This window comes from Canis aureus, chromosome 31, assembly GCF_053574225.1.
Source record: "Canis aureus isolate CA01 chromosome 31, VMU_Caureus_v.1.0, whole genome shotgun sequence".
Lineage (NCBI taxonomy): Eukaryota > Metazoa > Chordata > Mammalia > Carnivora > Canidae > Canis > Canis aureus.
In genome coordinates this window covers 6,769,870-6,783,487 of record NC_135641.1, presented here as the reverse complement: position 1 = coordinate 6,783,487, position 13,618 = coordinate 6,769,870, and the positions used below count along the sequence as shown (strand labels likewise).

The window sequence follows — 13,618 nt, the reverse complement described above, 5'->3', positions numbered from 1 at the left end:
TGTTTACCAGTTGTCACTTTCCAATGAGCCTGTGAATAGCTCTAAATATCATCTTAGTTTTTTTAGGACATAGGGCCAGAAAAGGATGATAAGCAGTGTCCCCAAATGATGGCTGATGTGGAGAAGATAGCAGTTTCTCTGGAAGTGGCATGATCCAGAATTTATAATTTGATCTTTCCATTTGTTCTGTTTATAAGTAACACTTTTGTCTCATCTGTTTTTTTAAATTATATATCCCATTTATCATATACATCTTCAACAGGTCTTACAGATTGCTAACTTACTGTTAAAATCTAACATATCTTATAGATTCAGCCAATGTCTTCTGAGATATTTACTTGCTTACTCACCATCTGTAACTCCTTATGAGCTTGCTTACATCTCAAAGGCTACTCATTTACTCATACTCTAGAAGACTTCTGATGAGTCTTAATCTATACTATTTGTGCTTCTTTTTAAATTTTCTCAAGTAATAGAACAAAAATACATTATAGTGGGTAAAGAATATTAGGTTGATTTGGGATGTATTGATATTTGAGGCATCTATATGAAAATTGGGGGTAGGAGGTGGATATATGAGTGGGTTAAGATGGGGCTAATAATATGGAGGCTATATTTGGAGAGATTGGAAATAGGATTCATATGGATTATTATGAAGTGCCAAGAAAAGAATGTTGAGAGAGGTAAAATAGCCCATGATAAATATCTGATGAAAGCCAAGTTTCACTGTTAAATGAAAAAGAAATCATGACTACAGTTTCAAAAGGAAAGTAAAGAAGCTAGTTCAATAAACACTAACAATAAAGAAAGAAGGTAGTCAACTTCAATACAAAGAAAATGGACACATTTGGCAAACCAATGTATGATGATGAGTTTTAAACACTGTCCACTGGGTTCATGATGATGATATCTATGTTTATACTTAGAGCTACTTTATCAAAATGAGAAGTGAAAGGAGTGAAATACATTTGATAATGGCAAAGTGGAGACAGCATCTATTATAGACAACTATTAATGAAGGTTGGAAATACAAGTACCTAGAGAAGTGTGTGGGATTCATGGAGATATTGTTTTAACAAGAGACATGAGATACTAGGGCAAACTGGTATGAAATCAGATTATGGGAAAAAAAAGAGTTTCCTGGGAATTCAGGATATGGAAATCAGCATACCATAGCATATGGTAGAGTTGGATTTTTGTGGTAGGTGGATGGAATCTCATTCCATTGTCATATAGAAATGATGGGGCTGACGTATTTCAATTGTTTTATATTTGATGATGGAAAGTTGAGGAGATTACAGTCTAGTGATTTATATTTTCTTTGAAGTAGAATGCCAAGGGTTTTACTTGCTTGTAAGTTCTGTTTATTTGTGGTGAAGGTCCTGCTTAGGATAGAATTTAGGTTTTACCACACATCTGTGATTGTATAATTTTTTTCCATATTGCATAAAACTGATTAGTTTCAAGCATTGACTAAGATTACTAGATTTCCTAGAATGGAACTATAGCCAGAAAACATTCATGAGGCAGATGAATGATATTTCAGTTATCCTGAATGGAGCGCCTGAAATGGCAGCTTTGGAATCTAAGTTAGAGACTGAAAAAAGAATAGGAATGATATATTTGGAAAATCAGTTAATTAATTAGATGGTGGTCTTAAAAATTTCAGATCCAAGGTAGTTTTAGATGATGAAAAATTCTAGGAAGTAACTATAACTTAGGCACTGAATTGAGTAAAGTAGAAAGTCATAAGGGATATGCAATTTAGAAGTCAGCATACTGTTAGGTCATCCAGGTAGACAGAGTTCATGCAGTGTTTGGCCATGCCCTGTGGTGGGAATTGACTTTTGAAAGTGAAAACAACTTTGAATTCTTGGGAATAACTTACTAGGCCATGATTTATTCTCCTTCTTAATCATCACTCTTTTTGATATATTAATATTGTGTTAGGTATTTTCCATAAATATTCATAAAGGACGTTGGTTGATAATTATCCTATAATTTTTTTATTTTTTGGAACCTCTAGTATTAGACATATTTTGGCTTCATATAATGAACTGGCAAAGTTTTCTTTCTTTTCTAACAAGTTTGTATAAATTGGTCTTATTTCTTACTTAAGTAGTTGACAGAACTCAATTAAAATTCTGTGTGCTTAGAGTTTCATTTATAGGAAGATTCTTTTAAAAACAAATGTAATTAGTATTTTTTTAATGTAAGGCCATTTTGATTTTCTGTTCCATCTTCTGCTTTGGCAAGCTGTGTTTTTAACATGCTTGTACATTTCATCCAGCTTCTCCAATTTGTTATCATTTGTTGTCTACTTTGTTATCAAAGTTGTTTACAATTATCCTTTCCTTGTTTATACGATCTATAGTAATATCCACCCCCACTTTCATTTCTAATATTTACAATTTATTCTCTATTTATTTCTTTTTAATTAGTCTAGCTAGGTCTTTTTAAAATAGATTTTGTTGGTCTTTTTAAGGAATCTGTTTTGTCTTTTTAATTTTCTCTATTTTTTGTACTATATTTTATTGACCTTGTTATTATTATTTTCTTTTTTCTACTTAATTTGGATTTATTTTTCTCCCCTTTCCTCGTTCTTAAGATAGCACCATAGGTCACTTATTTTAGCCCTTCAAATAATGTAAGTATTTAAAGTGATTAATTTCCTAATAAACATGGTTTTAGCTAAATTCAACAACTTTCTATATACTGTATTTGAACTTCCATTCAAATTGTAGTATATTCCAATCTTTGTTAGATATCCACAGAACAATGTATTATTTAGGAGTGTGTTTTGAATTTCCAGTAGTTGAGGTTTTTAAAAAATATCTTTGAGGATTTTGTTCGGAGAACATACTATTTCGATCATGTTATTTTTAAAATTCTTAATTTATTCACAAAGACAAATCCTACAGATATGAAAAGAAAGTATATTTTACTTTTGAGAGGTGCAGTGTTCCATAAATATTTCTTCCACATTCTTTTTGAAGCTTTCAGTAGGAATAGGCTTCCAATAGTATCAACTCCAGGTACTAGTTTTTTGCTGTTGTTGTTAAAGTACATTTTGAGATTTTGTTCAGAAGGTGTGGAAGAAGTACTGGAGAATATTTTTGCTTGGTGCATGTCTATTTAAGTTTTACCACTGAAACTAAACAATTATTTTCTTTAAAACTCCTTTAATAGGTGTAATTTATGCTTTTTTGTTAGGAAAAAAAAACTATGTAATTAAGACTTCTCTTAAAGACTTCTAAAAATATCAATTAAAGATATGAGGGTCAAATGAAAAATACCTGGTGTGGGTTCATCCTCTTTGGCTCTTGTCCTCTGTTGGCCTTTTCTGTAACTGCAGCGCATTCCTCAGGGAGAACCAGAAATAAGACAAAAGGAGCCAATAGCGAACCAGGGCTGCCTTCCTCTTTGAGATCAAGATATTCCTGGCATGTTCGAAGAGTTGCTCTCTTTATTTTACCCTCGAATTTCAATTTTACAAAGTATATTTTTATTTTATAGACACAACTGTGTCTATACTAAAGCTTTTTGGAAAATTTTTTTCCAGTTTAAAGGTAAAAATAAGATGCTCATTTTATATTTACATGGTATGAAATAATAGAATTCAAAGCATACACTGAATTTACACGATGAAAGTAATTTAGTCGTTCTAATGTCTGTCAAATGAAGTTTCTGCTCCAAGGAGAGCTCTGGGTGTATTACAGAGAAAAAAGATTATCTGATGCTATAAATTAAAACCACATTCTGGCAGAACGTTCTATCCTTTGAATAGCATCACAATTTTTTTCTGAAATGGTTTTTAGTGTTGTCATTGAATTTGCATGTGTATACTACTGGAATAGACTCCTTATGATTTAGAGGAACAAAAGCTTGCTATGGATAAATTTGTTGTTTATTTAATGTTTCATCTGATTCTTAGCTTATCATAACATTCTACAAAGTGTATTTTCCCCTGTTGTAAATGGTAAAAAAAAAAAAAAAAAAATAGGTAGCTAGTACCTGTGGCTCACACAGATAAGGTACATTTTGTATCTTACTGAGAAACATTCTCTGCATAGTGATAAATAGAAGATTATTAGGATTCCTTGGAAATTTCAACTCTAAATGTTAATACAATCAGACATTTCTAGTTAAGAATGCCCTATACACAAATTTTTTATGTCTATTTTAGGCCATAGCTAATATAAAAAATACATTTGCAAGGCCAGCAACTATTTTAGCAAAAGTTTTAAGTCCTAAGAAAGACACACCTTCAAGCTCACCAATAAAATACGGAGTTAAAATCTAATAACATACTGTACTAAGATGAAAAATTTGGGTGTAAGATTGTGTATATCTTGTATGTAATATAGGGTTAAATACAAATGAAATAAGTAGTAGAGACACAAGCTACAGCATGTTACCACTGTCCAAGCAAGACCTGGTAACCTTTGTATCTTCAGTTTACGATTCATCAGAAGTGCTTGGATCTAGCCTTTCCTTCCAAGCTAACTCATTTCATTCCTGTGTCTGCTTAAAATTATTTTAGCAGGATGAACATCTCTAATAATTCTCTCCAAATCCATCTCTTTACTCTGCTTTATTTTTCATACTGGCACAGAAACCACCTGGCACATTATGTATGAATTTGCTTATTTAATTATCATTGTCTTTCCGCACTGGCAGGGAAGCACTAAGAAGGTCATGTTTTTGCTTCTGTTCCATTCCAACACCTTTGGGATGCAAGTCGTAGATATCGGTTTAATGAATGAATTCATCTGTGGTTGAAACAAGTATACAACTCTTCTCTTACCCAGATAGTAAGCTCCATTCTATTGGAGGACCTTGTATAATTCAACTTTGCTAAATTAGCGGCATATGCTCTACTCCCTTGAGGCACTGCACACATTGTTCCCTGCAGGAGTCTTTCCTGCAGCTCTGTTCATGAGCTGCCTCACACTCTCACCTCCTATGGCTCCACGGTAACCAGAGTCATCTTTTCCTTTCCTTGACAATGTTCTCCTGCTTCAAAACCACCTCTGCCGTGTGTCTGTTGAGGTTTCATGGTGTCTGTTGTTCAGGAAAATCTCTCCAGTCAGCTCAGAATCCCCTTCTAAACCTATCCAACACTCCTACAAGTTTTTGAAAAAGGCCTAGTGGCCTCACTCGTTTGGTCTTGGAATTCTCTGTTGGTGTCTCCTCTGTGGTTTATAGCTTATTCTGCTCCTGTGTCAGATTTTTAGTTTGCTTTGAGCTTCTGTAATTTATAAATAAATATAATTTACTGGTGTAGTGCTCCAGAGTTGCAAAGTACTGGTAGAGCTCCAGAGTCGTAAAGTACCAGTATGTATATTTTTCTATTCAGTTGAAAATAATCTATTTTTTCGACTGGAAAATGACTTACTATTTCTAATGACAATTCCCCTTGCAGTTATTTTTTGGGAAAAGACACCTATTCTTTGACCCTAAGAGACAACAATTTCCTTACTTCCAGTGACCACAAGAAAAATCTTTTCTTATGATCATGGGTCCATTTTAAATTTCCTGAAAAATCCCAAAGATTTTCTTCCCAAATAACACATGCAGGTATCCCCAATTTCTAAATTTCCCAGGATAGTCAATCATATTCTGTGCCTGGTACAATTTAACCTACATTGCTTAGGTCCTGTCATATATGACAACATCTTTAATAATTAGAAACGATAATGAAATAACAACTATACATATACTGTGTACTCAATAGATTGTAGGCTTGTGTGTTCAGCACTTCATAAATGTTATCCTATTTATTTTCACTAATAATAACTTTCCTGATGAGATAACTAGGGATGAAGGAATTAAGCAATTTCAAAGAGAAGGCAGTCCTTAGTGCTAAATTGAATCTTATTGCTCTTCTCCACTCTACTAATGAAACCTTCCCTGTCCTGCTCCTGAAGTTCATTCAATCAGCCCAAATCTGAATGCCTCATCCTTGTATAGCTCACATTCTAATGAGTTGCCCCAATAATCAGATGGGATGATGTATGTAACCTGGCAACCCACGTGCGAACAAGAACTAGTACGGCTTTGGCATTCAAGTCTGCTTCTGCATTAAAAAAAAAGAAAAGGTGTCAGAACACTTGCTCTTTTGGGGGGGATTTAGGGAGAGCAAAGCAAGTCCAACCGCCTTTCTTATATGCCTTGGTTCCACTCATCTACACTGGTTCCAAATCGATGCATTCTGTCATTTAGCTTCAATTGGAAAGTTGTGAAAATCTCTGGGTAAATTGAGAGAACATGAAAACTTCAAATTGAGCTGGTGAGAAAAGGGAAGGCATTCATTCTGAATATTCGCCACCTAGGAGCAGATTTGCACTAAAATCTTGCTTTCCTTTTTTGTCTTGGCAAAACTAGTTGCATCACAACAGGAAAATTGAATTAAACCAGTGCTTTTAATAATATCATTGGGGAAATTCATCAATAAATAGATGGACTTGTTTTCTTTTTCAGATATGTTTGGGCAGAAGGCACTAAATTGTGTCATTTACAAAGAGAATCACTAACTGAGGCATTTATAACAGCAAACAGTCACAATAATGTCTGTTTTAAGCTGAGTGTGTTTAATGTACAGTTATTTAGGACCACATAAAAACAAACCCTTTAGAAAAGGAATATACTTGGGTCTTACATAATCATCATACCTGGAAGAATTATGTTTTGGTGGTAGGTCTTGCCATGGGGAGATTCTCCAATATCTAACCCTAGCCAGCTTGTGTTAATATCCAGAGATTAAATCTTGAAAGGAACATGACTATAAAGAATACAGAGCAGAAGTGTTGTTTAGGTAACCAACACCATTCACCTGCCAATTCTCACAGCCTGTTATAAAAAGAGGATTTATTTCATTCAAATTTGATCTGAGAGAGATCATCACATCATCCAATCTGCATTATTTGGTGCATGTTGGGTAGAAAAGCTCATTCTGCAGAGAATCATCAGAAGTATTTTCTCATCAGAATGAAATCATGAGAAGAAAGTGAAGACATGTTATGTGATGGGGAAAAAATAACATGTAGTTGCTGAAAGCCGTGAGAAATGAGAGAAGGTCAATGCTAGGGAGAAAGGAAAATGTCAAGAGTCTGTAGGTGTCATGCAGGCAGGAGTAAAATCACATGCGGTTTTTGTTTGGAGCACTGTGAATGTTAAAAATGTTATGTAGCTTTGCATAACAGGTGGACATGGCCACAGACAATGCACTGAGCTCTGATTGAGTTGATTTGGGCTTGACCAACACCTTCAAAGCGCAGGACTCAAAATTTTTTCAAGCCTTTCTACAGAGCTTTAAATAAGTTTCGGTACTACCAGGGCACAATACAAACAATGGAGGACCAATATCATAAAAAATATAAATAAGTGTTTTCATTCAAAGAAATACTATATAACTATTGTAACTATTGATAACAATGTGTAGAACATATTTAGTTAATAATGACAGTAGGTGGAATATGGGTGGTAGACCTTTATGGTATGGAGGAACTTAGAGACTAGACCAGAGAGAGAATGTGAAGTGTGCTTTGTTTTGCTTCATTTTAGTACCATGTATTCACATATAACATAAAATAAAAAGATGCTCCAAAGGAAGAGCAGTACTGATCTCTGTATGGGAGGACCACACGTTCTTTTACTTCATTTTACTTTTAATATGTATTTTCTAACGTTTTCACTCTGAGCATTCATTAGATTAGAAGAAAGTTAATAACAGACACAACAGTGAAGAGAGCCAATTCTCCTATGTCTCTTTTTTTTTTTATCTTCTGATCTAGTGTTTTCCAAGAGAGGAAGCCATGGTCACTAACAGCAAAATGGCATTAGTGTTGACCGCCAAACTAATGCAAGGAAATAATAGCCTTTTCCTCATTTTTTCTTCATTATCCTCCTCAGGCCTGGTGCTGCTCATACTCCCCCTGGACCATTCCTGCCCTCACATAAACCAATCAATGATGCTGAGGAACATTCAGTAGCCATCAAACAAGAAACACTCCCAGGAAACCAATGAGTAGCACTTTCCCATCTTTGCCTCAGGAACTCTGCCTCCTGGTAGAAAGGGTCCAGCAGAGTGGTGACCTGGTGACATATATATATATATATATATATATATATATATATATATATAGGCTGTGCTGTCCATGCAGGCCCTGGCCTGTTGAGGAGTCAAGTGTTTTCAATGATAATAAAGATCATGAATAGTTTAAGACCTTACTGTCTATAGAACTATTTAATTTCTTTTGTGAGAAGGTAAGTGAAATTAGGAAACAAGATAAAGTGGAATACAAGTCAAAATGTCCGGGGGGTACAGACTACTGTAGATACAACGATAATGCATTTGGTTTTCTTCTTTGTTTTAATTAAATCCATCTAGTCTTTATCCTCTACAGACCCAACATTTCTTAAAAGTGAGGATAAAATCTCAAGTTTAGAAGGAAACTCTTGTTTTATTGGACATTAAGTTAATCCTTTACTTTTTCTTAGTGACACTGTGTGTTATTTTCTTCTGAAAAATAGTAAGCCATTGTTTTGTTTTAAGACACATGAATGCTTTTTAATTGATACAGTAGGAATTCATTTCTGAGAAGACAAATGATGTCATTCTCCCTGCCCCCAAGTCTATGCTTATATAAATCTTTGCTTTCATTGATTTATATTCATGGAGGAGTTTCTAAGAATAAATTTTCCTCAACTAAGTAGTGGTGGCATTTAAGTGTCTTGAGGATCCCACTTGAGATTTGAGTAAAGGCTGAGGAGGAAGTTTCCAAATTGGGGAAGAAATGACAGATCATGATCTATAGCAATCGTGTGGTCAGCTGGCTGTTCCTATCTATCCATTGAATTAAATATGGGCTGATGGATGACACCTTTTACATTAAATAAAACATGCTTTCTCCTCTCTCACCCATATGAGACTCATGTATTCTTGGCTCAGTTTTAATTTTCCAATGTATTACATTAATATAGGAGCTAAAGCATGCAAATAATGTAGAATAGTGGATAATCCCCTCAACCTAATAGTGGTCACCATTTAACAAGTTGGATTTATGTCTCTGGTATATGGCTTCATTTAGTCATTATGCCCACTTATGGATGAATGGAGGGAGATTTGGTAAAATTAACTCATCTGCAATTTTGCCCAGCTGGTTTATGGAATAATTAAAACTATGGTTCAGCCTGAGCCAATTTATTTCACCCCTCCTCTATATGAGCTGTTTAAATTTTATACAAAATTCAAATTTTGATCTGCATGTATTCTTGGAATATCAAACATTTCAAAGATAGCAATGAACTCTGTGTTAAAAGTAGAATGAAAGACGTTGGGATTTGAAATCATAATGGGAATTCAGAGAAGCTTTCCCACATTCTAATTATGTATCTATCTCCCTCCTTAAAAAAAGAACTGTTCTTTGTTCTGCATGTGATACTGAACAGCAACTCTTGTAACCCTCAACAAAGGAAAAAAATCCACACATATATGTGTACATACATACACAAGGACCCAAATTTTATGTCTATAAAACTCGGTAGCCCAGATACTGTCTGATGCCTAGCAAACCAGCAGTAGTTAACATAGACGGTCAGTTCCAGCAGTTTCTTCTTAAAAATAGTTATTAATTTTGCTTCTGAATCTTCCACTTGTCCAGGGCTCGGAAGGGATGGCTTATCTTTGCTCTGCACAGCATTAGCTGGGATGGCTCTACTGGGGATAGAAGAGCCACTTACTGGGTGGCGGGCAGTTCAGTGTTGAAGTGGGACAGTTTGGTCACTCATGGCTGGAAGCTGGGGTATAGCACTTCTTTGCATGCGCCTCTCCATGTGAGCATCTCCCTGTAGGCTTTGGCTTCTTCACAATCTGGTGACTTGGATACAGGTGTGCATATTCTAGGAAAATCAGACAGAAGCTATGCCAAACTTTAGACCCATCCTCAAAAGTCACACAGCACCATTTCTGTTGCCATTACCCTGTAGCTATAAGACGCCACCTGAGTGGACAGAAGCATGTGCAAGTAAAATTAAATAAGCATTTCTGCCACCCTTTCTGATTGAGCTTTAAATAAGGAAATAAAAGCAGCACTATCCACAGACAATCGAAGATTGGCTTTATGTTCAACCTGAGCACTCTGTTATAAAATCAAGTTCTCCCTGGGTACACATCTAGAAGTGTATATGTTTTAGAAGCATCTAGTTGGAAGTTGCAAACCTTTATGTTCCCAACAGTACATGTGTTACTTCTCTAAGGAATATGCCTGGTGGACTGTAAGACTTTTACTTCTGCAAATGTTACTTAAAATTATAATTTTTCTTTTCAGGACAGCACTGAACTGATTTCACACTGATTTCATTATGCTCCACTTAGCACCCGACACACTGCCTTGCACACCTGGGTGCTTAATAATGTGATTCGATGATGAATTCCTATTATAAACCCTTCATGGGATTCAAAAACATTTCACTGTATGATTTGGGTTACAGTACTTGACTGAAGTCCTTTTTTCCCCTTTTATTCATTTAATACATATTTATTGAGGATTTCCAAGGTCATAGTTTTTAATTATTGGCTTTGGGAGTAAAATAGAGGGAATCTAATAAATGCCTGATTTTTTTGAAATTATATAAGGTCCAGGGCAGATGATATAATTTAAATCTATTTATATAACTTAGATATATACAAGGCTGTGCATAAAGGCCATACCCTTGTCCTTTGAGGGAAGGGGCAGTGTGTTTATGTCACTTTGGAATGTAAGATAATTACACAAATGGTCAATTCAGCAAGTACTGCCATATAAATAGCCAAATGTCTCCTACGAATATCCTTTTACCTCCGTCTCAAAGAGTGTATTATGTTTCTCTGGTTAGAGTTCTGTTTTATGTGTGCATTTTTAAATTCTGAAATACATGTTTAGAATATAAACTTATTGTGATACTTATTGTGACCCCTTGGACAACTTTAATTTTCTTCATTTATCTATTTAAAATGGATTTGGGCCACAAACAAACAGATGTTAGATGCTTAGGAAAGAAATGTATGTGTGTTTAAATATCTATCCTTGCTGTTTTAAATACATACTTTGCCAACATTACATGCAGACCAATCACACTGAGGCCACTGAGAGTGAATGACTGTTATAAATTATTCTCTCGTCTGTGATGATTTTCTGGTGCCACGTGGAATCACATGGAGAATGCATAACCTGGAAGCAGTAAGGTTACATTTCTTTAGTTATAGATTGAATATTTCCATTTGTTACAATCCCACTGACACTTATTCTTTCTCTGGTCCCCAAGTCAGTGTTATATTTTGAATTTCTAATGGAATGAAGGTGTAGACCTTACTCATTCTCCCAAGGGTCGCTGCCTTTAATTTCCAAGAGGAGGAGTGTATGGCAGTTCCACCCTAAACTGTCGACCTGCCAGCAGCCAGGTACATATAAACTCTCCTTCTTGTTCAGTGTCCTGCTGCTCTTGCTTCAGAGCAGAGTCAATGGGAGAGGTCATTCTGCCTTAATGGTACTCAATGGACTGGTCATCGAGTTTACCTTGGCTGATATGCTAAGGAAGATTTTCATTTCTCCTGCAAATCTCTTTTATTTCTCCAACTGAACAGCATTAATAAAATATATTTTATTGCTTGTTTTCTTCTAATTTATTTATTAAAAGAACATTATTGTGCATATCTGGGCAGTACAGGTACTACTTTGGTGCAATTCTGTGTCCTCCTTTAAATGTACATTGCTTTTTAAATGTCTTTTAGTGGGAGAACATTTATACACTTAGAGGCTAAGTGGGATTATTAATATTTCTTTTGCTGGGTTGGAATGATTTCTCCCATTAATTCAAACATACTTTCTTTTTTATTGCAGCTAACTGGAATTGTTCTTCAGATACAAGCAAAGTTCAAATCTGTTTGATTTCATAATGATCCACTTCAACTTGAAATGATAGGATTAGAGCCTGGATTTTATAGTGTAGTTAATTTTTTCATAAAATGTGTTACTGAAACTTCTGTTGTTGTTGCTGTATGTCAAATTGCCTACTGCTGTAGTAAACAACCCACATGAACTGACAAGGTCTCCTGCCTTTGATGGAAACACAAGGTCTTGGGAGAAATTAACCAGGTTAAAGGGATTGTTATCAGAGTGATAGTTAAATTTTGAGGAAATGGGTGTGCCGACATTTAAGACATGAAAAAAATAGAGGTTCTTATAATGTTTATCTCTTGTACTTAATAAATTACCATAAAGCTAAGAAGTATTTGTAGAGCAGCGAGGGATCCATTCATCCCTTTCTTTCTTTTCTAGTTCTGTCCCTATTTCTTTTTAATCCTTCCAATGGATGAGCTAATGATCCTATTGGTTTCAGCCTTTCTTCCTCTCTCGAAGAAATCATACACCACCAACATCCACAAGGAATTCCTTACACTTATCACAGTCTATTTTAAAATAGTTGGCAATAAATATACCAGACATCTAACTTACTTCCTAATGGTTTAGAATTGAAAAGGAAACCGTATTGACTCACTGACCTTGTATAACTCCTGGAGATCTTTAGCATGAGATATTTGAAAAATATTAATTCACTGTTGCCAGGTAACATCAGACACAGTCATCTAACCCTGGAGGAACTGACCAAAATTAAAAAATATATTTAAAATCCTACCCTTCTCTCCAAAGAGTAATTAGTGTGCCAGAGTATACATTGGTATTTATTTTCACACAAGCTGTTTTCCTTAAACTGTTTTATATTTTCTTATAAATAATTATAATTCTTAGGAGATATGCTAACCAGTTTGAGTATAAATTCTGTGTAAATAACCCCTTGTATTAATTTTTCAATTTCTAACTTTTAGACAACAATGATTTAAAAAAAATGGTTTTAAAAGTTATTGAATAAACCAATAATCTGGAAAATTTCCTGTTGCTTTTATTTCAGACTTAGGTTCTATGTATGAGAAAGTAACTAGTTTGTGCTTAAAAAGTATTGGAGAACAGTGGTCTCTTGGTCTCTCAGTGAAGTCAATCAATAACTTCTTTGAGAACTGCAAGCTTGCAGGTTATTCCAATCAGGACTGTTGTGAGATGTAAAGTCAGAGGAAGTGTCCAGATTTGATCTTACATAGTGAATAACAAGTCAAATATTTCAGAATGTTATAGTTTCATTATTTCTAACTTAAAGCTTGAACTATAAAACAAGAGCAGAAAAATTGAGTTCAAAATCTTTGTTTTCAATATCATAAGATATCTTTTAATACTTAACTTTTCCTAAGAAATATTAATTGGGTAAAATAAGTCCACCAAATAATGACTGATTTTATTCTTTCTACTATTTGTGCTTTAATGTTTCAAGAAAACATATGATACAGCAAAATTTTTTGGAAAGAAAGGGCATGCTTTCAGAGGAGCATTTTAACAGCTTTGAAGCAATGCCCTTATTCATCTTGAGAGTTGTCTTTTAATTGATTGATATTGATTTATATTTAAAATAGTAGTAAATATTAGGGATATATAAGACTTACATTTTAACTAGGGTTGCATTGGCTAAGTTTGTTTTATTCATAGTTGTGAACACTGAACTTAATAACAAAACATGAACAGACATT

General features: G+C 34.6%; 1 long non-coding RNA gene across 17 annotated transcripts in view; it reads left to right on the top strand.

Annotated features, from left to right (window-relative positions):
• LOC144302287 (uncharacterized) overlaps positions 1–13,128 on the top strand; it is an 80,201-nt gene extending 67,073 nt beyond the window's left edge. For 15 of the 17 annotated variants that reach the window (XR_013369143.1, XR_013369131.1, XR_013369130.1 and 12 more), the window contains 2 exons: positions 7,915–11,443; positions 11,883–13,128. This is a non-coding gene — a long non-coding RNA (uncharacterized LOC144302287). The remainder of the gene's footprint in view (positions 1–7,914; positions 11,444–11,882) is intronic. The other 2 variants (XR_013369138.1, XR_013369139.1) reach the window with 1 other exon arrangement.
• Positions 13,129–13,618: the final 490 nt, after the last annotated feature.